Source organism: Lissotriton vulgaris, chromosome 8 (genome assembly GCF_964263255.1).
Source record: "Lissotriton vulgaris chromosome 8, aLisVul1.2, whole genome shotgun sequence".
Taxonomy (NCBI): Eukaryota; Metazoa; Chordata; class Amphibia; order Caudata; family Salamandridae; genus Lissotriton; species Lissotriton vulgaris.
Genome location: NC_141696.1, coordinates 54,829,015 through 54,837,090, shown reverse-complemented (window position 1 = coordinate 54,837,090; position 8,076 = coordinate 54,829,015).

Below are 8,076 nucleotides of genomic sequence, written 5' to 3'. Positions count from 1 at the left end.
GGCCTTCGGTCCAAACGCGCTGCGTAGCTAGGCCATAAGTCGGGGTTGGCACGACGGATTTCCTGAAAAGCAAATGCAATCAAGATTAGAGTGTCCCAGCAGTGCTCCCAGACCACGAAACTCACCCACAAACACCAGGAAGCCCCCCAAACAGGCCCCCGAAAACGCTACATCGAGCAAAATGTCAGAAATAGCCCCAAAAAAAATCGGCCTGGATTTTGTCCCAACCACTTCTACCCGGTATTAGACCTTCCCAGGAATGCCCCAAGACCCGGCAACCCACCCGCCAAGAAGCATAACACCCCCAAACAGGCCAAAAGCAAAATCTCATACTTGCAATATTTCTGGGCCTTCGGTCCAAACGCGCTGCGTAGCTAGGCCATAAGTCGGGGTTGGCACGACGGATTTCCTGAAAAGCAAATGCAATCAAGATTAGAGTGTCCCAGCAGTGCTCCCAGACCACGAAACTCACCCACAAACACCAGGAAGCCCCCCAAACAGGCCCCCGAAAACGCTACATAGAGCAAAATGTCAGAAATAGCCCAAAAAAAAATCGGCCTGGATTTTGTCCCAACCACTTCTACCCGGTATTAGACCTTCCCAGGAATGCCCCAAGACCCGGCAACCCACCCGCCAAGAAGCATAACACCCCCAAACAGGCCAAAAGCAAAATCTCATACTTGCAATATTTCTGGGCCTTCGGTCCAAACGCGCTGCGTAGCTAGGCCATAAGTCGGGGTTGGCACGACGGATTTCCTGAAAAGCAAATGCAATCAAGATTAGAGTGTCCCAGCAGTGCTCCCAGACCACGAAACTCACCCACAAACACCAGGAAGCCCCCCAAACAGGCCCCCGAAAACGCTACATCGAGCAAAATGTCAGAAATAGCCCAAAAAAAAATCGGCCTGGATTTTGTCCCAACCACTTCTACCCGGTATTAGACCTTCCCAGGAATGCCCCAAGACCCGGCAACCCACCCGCCAAGAAGCATAACACCCCCAAACAGGCCAAAAGCAAAATCTCATACTTGCAATATTTCTGGGCCTTCGGTCCAAACGCGCTGCGTAGCTAGGCCATAAGTCGGGGTTGGCACGACGGATTTCCTGAAAAGCAAATGCAATCAAGATTAGAGTGTCCCAGCAGTGCTCCCAGACCACGAAACTCACCCACAAACACCAGGAAGCCCCCCAAACAGGCCCCCGAAAACGCTACATAGAGCAAAATGTCAGAAATAGCCCAAAAAAAAATCGGCCTGGATTTTGTCCCAACCACTTCTACCCGGTATTAGACCTTCCCAGGAATGCCCCAAGACCCGGCAACCCACCCGCCAAGAAGCATAACACCCCCAAACAGGCCAAAAGCAAAATCTCATACTTGCAATATTTCTGGGCCTTCGGTCCAAACGCGCTGCGTAGCTAGGCCATAAGTCGGGGTTGGCACGACGGATTTCCTGAAAAGCAAATGCAATCAAGATTAGAGTGTCCCAGCAATGCTCTCAGACCACGAAACTCACCCACAAACAGACGGAACCCCCCCTAAGAGCACCTCAAAGGCAAGCAAGTCATCAAAAACACAAAAAATTTTCCGCCTCGGATTTGGCACAAACCACTTTTAGTGCTTCCCAGCAATGGCCCCAGACCCGTCAACTCACCTGCAAAGAGGTAGAACAACACCCCCACAAGTGCTGAGTCTTTCTTCATTGGGCGTAAACCAGCCCTCTGCTTTGATGGAAATAGGAGTCTGGAGGAGGAGGATAGAGGAGCATGTTCTTCTGAACTTGTGAACCTGAGGAATGCAGACTGCGGCACCTTCAAATAAATTAGCAAACAAGTGAAGACAGTTCTGCTGATGGGCTTGTTTTTGTGATTATCTGATTAAAGTTTGAATTATATTAACTGTGCACAACAAAGAAAGACAGACACACAGGAATAAAAGTGAATAAGGATGAAAAAGAAAGTTATTGATTCGTTGTCTCATTTTCAGGGCTCGAAGTCGGTATCACGGTCCAGGAATAAGAATAAGGCTTCGTCATCATACTCTGCGAATTCAGCCAGGGTGAGGTCAGTGCCACCTGACAGAGTAGAAATTCCCTCATCTATGGTGCTGGCCACCTCCTCTTCATCCGGCACGCTCTCTCGTACTCTTATATCTGGTGGTATGAGGTGCTGATTCATCTTGATCATTGTTAACCTCTCCACATTTTTGGGCGAGAGGCGGCTCCGTTTGGGAGTTACAATCCCACCAGCCGCACTGAAAACCCGTTCAGAAGACACACTTGCGAGTGGGCAAGACAAGTAGTTTAAAGCCAGGTTGGTGAGCTGTGGCCACAATTCTTTTTTCCCATGCCAATACGCCAATGGGTCAGAATTAACATAGACCTCTGTGGAGTCATTCAGATAGTCCTTCACCATCGACTCAAGGTCCTCCTCCAAGGTTCCTCCACTTTGCGTAGCTCTTGCTGTGCCTCTGACCTTTTGAGAACCAAACCCACGCAGAGCTAGCCAATCCTCTTCAGCCTCCAATGTTTCTGTTGTCTTTCGTGCAGATGATCCGGTTGCCGGTGTCTTTAACGGCTGAGAGGTCACTTGTGCCACAGCCACAGGTGCAGAAGTGGATTGTTTTGACTGGGGATGGCCTGCTGATGTACTGCCATTTCCTTCAATTTCCAGCCGTTCTGTTTCAAACTTCTTGGCTGACAAGGCTAGCCAACGTTTGTACTTTGTAACATCTTCATCAGCAAAAGGAAAGAATGCTCTGCCTGCCAGCGCCTTTTTGTAGCGTGGATCCAGAATAGTAGCACAAATGTAATGCTGTTCTGAGTGGATCTTTTTAAGACGTTCATCACCTTGTAGGAGCTCTAATAATTGCTCAGCCAGAAGCAAAGAGTCTTTCTTTTTGTCATCTTTTCGAAACACAGAACACACCTCCTTCAGTTGGTCCTCCAGCATGTACAACAATGGGATAGCTTTTCCCAAATTAGAGTCCTCCTTGCTGACTGCACGCGTGAAGACCTCAAAAGGACGAAGCATGCGTGTTAGGCTTTCAACTATGTTCCATTGCGGCCCACCCATCCTCAGCTCCTCTATACCCTCTTTCAAGAAATATTGATCGAGTTGCGTATACTGCTCATACAGACGCTAAAGCATGTAGAAGGTTGAGTTCCAACGTGTTACCACCTCCTGGATGAGTGCTTTCACTGGCATTTGACATTGATATAGCATGCTCCTCAGCTGCTTGCGGGCCTTAAAAGAATGCCTGAAATGCTTGCAAATTTTTCGGCAGTTCTCCAATACACTGTACGCTGCACTGCGTTTATTACCCAAGAATTTTTGGACAACCAGGTTTATACAGTGCGCCAAACACGGCACTCTGAAATAGTAACCGTCCCTCATGGCCTTAACTATATTGGAGCCATTGTCCGTGGAAACATAACCAACCTTGCGTTTTAGTGGGGACAGACAGTTAAGGACCTTTGTGTTAAAGACATCCAAAATGTTTTCTGCTGTGTGACGTTTCTCCAAACCAAACATGGCTAGTGTTGCATGTTTCCGAGCACCTTTAAAAACAATGTTAGTGTCAACACCTGAGTTTAGCTTTGCTTTAGCCCCTGAAAAAGAGACCCAGTGTGCAGTGATGCACATGTAATCAGCGCCTGCGCCACTGGTCCACATGTCTGTTGTCAGATGTATAGTGTGAACAGCACTCTTCTGCAAAGCTGCCCCAATCACCTTCAGAACATCTTCATGTAGTGCTGGAACCGCAACTCGGGCAAAATAGAACCGGCTAGGAACCTTCCATTTGGGGCAGAGCGCTGTCACTAATTCTAGAAAACCAACCCCTTCTACAAAAGAAAAAGGGAGAAGGTCCAGAGCTAGCATTTTAGCCAGCTTAGTGTTATACAGACGGGTCATTGGGTGGTTGCGTTCATATTGCGCTTCTGTAAACAACATCTTTTTAATGTTGCCCTGGACCAATGATTTACGGGATGATGATGATCTCTTCGACCCAGTTACGCTCGCTGATGAACTTTTCCGCATTGATGTCTCACTCTCTCCCACACTCTTAGTGTGGCTCCCATGGGGTGTGCTGCTGACATGGGAACTGGGTGTAAGTGAAGTGTTTGGATCGTCTTCTTCTACCTCCTCGTCATCAGCAGATGACAAATCAACGTTTTCATTACGTGCAATTCCGGCTTTCTTGACCGCCTCTAGGTGCGGAAACCATTCGACAGCGTGCCTTCTCTCAAGATGACCTCTCTGGCCTCCGGTACCATAGTTAGAACCAAGCTTACCACGACTAAATCGAAGCTTACAAAGGCTACAAATGGCTATGTTTTCCTTTTTTGGGCAAACACTAAAGAAGTCCCAAACTGGAGACTTGAAATGTCTTCGGGGGCCGGAGGAGGCGGCGATACTGGTGGTGGTGGTCCTGCTGCTAATGACAGATGAAGTGGAGGATGTGGATTGCCGAACTTCAGTACGTTTTGCACTTTCACCACCACGAATTGAGGTCGAGGACGAGGTGGGTACCTTCTTGCGAAGAAATATGGAAGCGGTAGGTTTTGGTGTACTACTTAACTCCAAATCTAATGATTCCATTTCCATTGCCTCCTCGCCGACATCATCATCACGCTCAGCAGCTTCTCGGGATAGGGTCAAAATGTCTCTTTGCTGCATGCCCGGTGGGGCTGCAGTGACCTTTGTGATGACTGGCTCGTCGTCATCGTGAGAGGCTTCATCACCAGCAGTATCTGTCACTTCTTGTTGAGCCTCATCACACTCCATAGGTTTGAGTTTTTGGACGACCTTCCTTTTACGCTTAGGTGCCGGTGTCAGATCATGGTGTGCCTCTGCCTCACTGTCAGACCGCAGTTGTGGTTCCCAAGACAGATCACTTGCACCAGAACGAGGTGGGCTTGAAGAAGATGTAGACACCCCCCTTGATCTTTTCCTTGCTAGGGATGTGGAAGACAATGAATGATCATCAGGAGGAGTGGCTTCCAATGATACCTCAGCTTCAATGTCGATTTCCAAATGTGCCCCTACTTCGGGAGGAACAACTATTGTGGGCACTTGTGAACCTCCATGCACCTTTGCTTGCGCATCTCCTTTTGCTGCCTCTCCTTCCACATGTACTTGGGCGTGTACTTGCACATGGTGTTGTTGCGGCTGTGGTTGTTCAACACTTGTCAGATGAGTTACAACAACCTGTGTTGATTCAGGGACATTGCTGCTACTTTCTTGCGATGAGCCAACATCACTGGTCGATGGTGATTGGAGAAGTACACTGACTGCCTCTGAAGCACTCAAGGGCTTTGACTTAAGTTGCCTTGGTGGTGGAGGCACTGAACCCAATGGAGCAGGGGTGCTGCTCTCAGGTTGGTCCCCAGCAGATCCTGCTGCTGCAGGCGTACTTTTTTTTTTGCTCCCAAAAAAAGTGGCGGGTGGCACACCAGCCTCCTTGGTAACTTGCTTCTTCTGCTCCTTACTAGCAACTTTCTTGCTAGAGGAGCTACGGAGAACTTTCTTTGGGGGCGGGGCCATCTTCTTCAGAGCAGGTCAGACAGCAGGCCGCAGTTGCACGAATTGTAGAGTTGTCTGAGGCCAGACGTGACGTCGCGTGACGTTATGCTGCACACACACACCGCTGCAGGACTTCTTCCTGGCACTGGTGGTTCTCTTGAGTCTTGTGCACCTAAAAAAAATGGAAGACAGAGGAACATCAGTTCAGTTATAGAGCACAAAAAAATCGAAAAACACTGCAAAATCAGCACAATCCCAATCCATCCATGCCCTCCATAATGTTTAAATTCAAGACAACCCACAGAAAGACTAGGCCCATGCAAGACTCACTACCCCTGGGCATAAATAAAGGTTGAAAAGTAGGCAAAATGGTTGGAGGCCTAACAACAAAGCCTGCATTCAAAATGGCCACTTGCCTGCCAGCACATGGCCAGTGCCTGTAGCTGCACTCAAAATGGCCACCAGCCACATGGCATGTCCCTCCCCATGAACACCCCCAAAAATCGAAAAACACTGCAAAATCAGCACAATCCCATTCAATCCATGGCCTCCATGATGTTTAAATTCAAGACAACCCACAGAAAGACTAGGCCCATGCTAGACTCAAATACCCCTGGTGAAAAGGCCACAAGTACAGGCCCAAAAATCGAAAAACACTGCAAAATCAGCACAATCCTATTCCATCCATGGCCTCCATGATGTTTAAATTCAAGACAGCCCACAGAAAGACTAGGCCCATGCTAGACTCAAATACCCCTGGTGAAAAGGCCACAAGTACAGGCCCAAAAATCGAAAAACACTGCAAAATCAGCACAATCCCATTCAATCCATGGCCTCCATGATGTTTAAATTCAAGACAACCCACAGAAATACTAGGCCCATGCAAGACTCACTACCCCTGGGCATAAATAAAGGTTGAAAAGTAGGCAAAATGGTTGGAGGCCTAACAACAAAGCCTGCATTCAAAATGGCCACTTGCCTGCCAGCACATGGCCAGTGCCTGTAGCTGCACTCAAAATGGCCACCAGCCACATGGCATGTCCCTCCCCATGAACACCCCCAAAAATCGAAAAACACTGCAAAATCAGCACAATCCCATTCAATCCATGGCCTCCATGATGTTTAAATTCAAGACAACCCACAGAAAGACTAGGCCCATGCTAGACTCAAATACCCCTGGTGAAAAGGCCACAAGTACAGGCCCAAAAATCGAAAAACACTGCAAAATCAGCACAATCCTATTCCATCCATGGCCTCCATGATGTTTAAATTCAAGACAGCCCACAGAAAGACTAGGCCCATGCTAGACTCAAATACCCCTGGTGAAAAGGCCACAAGTACAGGCCCAAAAATCGAAAAACACTGCAAAATCAGCACAATCCCATTCAATCCATGGCCTCCATGATGTTTAAATTCAAGACAACCCACAGAAATACTAGGCCCATGCAAGACTCACTACCCCTGGGCATAAATAAAGGTTGAAAAGTAGGCAAAATGGTTGGAGGCCTAACAACAAAGCCTGCATTCAAAATGGCCACTTGCCTGCCAGCACATGGCCAGTGCCTGTAGCTGCACTCAAAATGGCCACCAGCCACATAGCATGTCCCTCCCCATGAACACCCCCAAAAATCGAAAAACACTGCAAAATCAGCACAATCCCATTCAATCCATGGCCTCCATGATGTTTAAATTCAAGACAACCCACAGAAAGACTAGGCCCATGCTAGACTCAAATACCCCTGGTGAAAAGGCCACAAGTACAGGCCCAAAAATCGAAAAACACTGCAAAATCAGCACAATCCTATTCCATCCATGGCCTCCATGATGTTTAAATTCAAGACAGCCCACAGAAAGACTAGGCCCATGCTAGACTCAAATACCCCTGGTGAAAAGGCCACAAGTACAGGCCCAAAAATCGAAAAACACTGCAAAATCAGCACAATCCCATTCAATCCATGGCCTCCATGATGTTTAAATTCAAGACAACCCACAGAAATACTAGGCCCATGCAAGACTCACTACCCCTGGGCATAAATAAAGGTTGAAAAGTAGGCAAAATGGTTGGAGGCCTAACAACAAAGCCTGCATTCAAAATGGCCACTTGCCTGCCAGCACATGGCCAGTGCCTGTAGCTGCACTCAAAATGGCCACCAGCCACATGGCATGTCCCTCCCCATGAACACCCCCAAAAATCGAAAAACACTGCAAAATCAGCACAATCCCATTCAATCCATGGCCTCCATGATGTTTAAATTCAAGACAACCCACAGAAAGACTAGGCCCATGCTAGACTCAAATACCCCTGGTGAAAAGGCCACAAGTACAGGCCCAAAAATCGAAAAACACTGCAAAATCAGCACAATCCTATTCCATCCATGGCCTCCATGATGTTTAAATTCAAGACAGCCCACAGAAAGACTAGGCCCATGCTAGACTCAAATACCCCTGGTGAAAAGGCCACAAGTACAGGCCCAAAAATCGAAAAACACTGCAAAATCAGCACAATCCCATTCAATCCATGGCCTCCATGATGTTTAAATTCAAGACAACCCAC